General features: G+C 30.0%; 1 non-coding gene across 1 annotated transcript; it reads right to left on the reverse strand.

Annotated features, from left to right (window-relative positions):
• Positions 1-211: 211 nt before the first annotated feature.
• On the reverse strand, positions 212-283 carry Trnap-ugg. The gene has a single exon. It is a non-coding gene; the product is annotated as a tRNA-Pro (tRNA).
• Positions 284-947: the final 664 nt, after the last annotated feature.

Genomic DNA, 947 nt, shown 5'->3' on the forward strand with positions numbered 1-947 from the left:
TTTGCTTTTGTTTTATTAGATATCTTCTTTCTTCTTACTAGTACATATGTTTATTACTGCTTTTGTAATCGAAAGACAATGATTTATTAAACAGAAAAAAGTAGGTACAGCAATTACCATATTTAGTTAAAGTAAGTAAGTAGGATCTCGATAAAAATGATTTAAAGGAAGTTAAAAAGGAACAAAATTAGATCGGATCCATGACTTTGCGGGGCTCGTCCGGGATTTGAACCCGGGACCTCTCACACCCAAAGCGAGAATCATACCCCTAGACCAACGAGCCACTGCTTCAGTAATCAAAAATCGATTTATATCGTATTTCTATAAATGAAATATAAAACTCGTTTAATTTTCATTATCAAATATTTAATATCCCAATAATAATGTATTGTCAAGATAAATTAGTAACAAATAAATAAATAATATTCATAAGTTAAATACTTTAAATAAAGGTTCAATCTTTATTAAATTATTTAATTTTAATACTAACTAAATTTCTGTTTTTAATTAATATTGTAATTGTTATGTGTTATATATTTTTTTAATAGTCCCATAATTAATAATAATCAAGAAATCATTAGCTTTATTCGAGCAAACTTGACCAAGTTCTTAGATAAACTTTTACTGGTTCTTGATAGTAAGTTATATGGTAGTAGAGTTTTGTTCAAGCCAGTCTACATAGATAGCACTCCTCTTTCTCCTTTTAATTGTACTGACAAACAATGATGCTTAGCATTGTTGTGATCCGATCAGCAACGTGGTTTAGCCTGTGTAACCGTGCTTTAAAGTAACGGGCACAAATGACACTTCTAAGTATTTAAGTATGGTGGGGCATTGGTGATATAAAGGAGGCATAGTTTTTCTTACAATGCCAATTTGACTGAAGAAAAGAAGGCTGGCACAAATAAATCTTAACCGAAAATTGTGGTTTTCTTATTGAAATCCCA

Source organism: Vanessa cardui, chromosome 25, assembly GCF_905220365.1.
Source record: "Vanessa cardui chromosome 25, ilVanCard2.1, whole genome shotgun sequence".
Taxonomy (NCBI): Eukaryota; Metazoa; Arthropoda; class Insecta; order Lepidoptera; family Nymphalidae; genus Vanessa; species Vanessa cardui.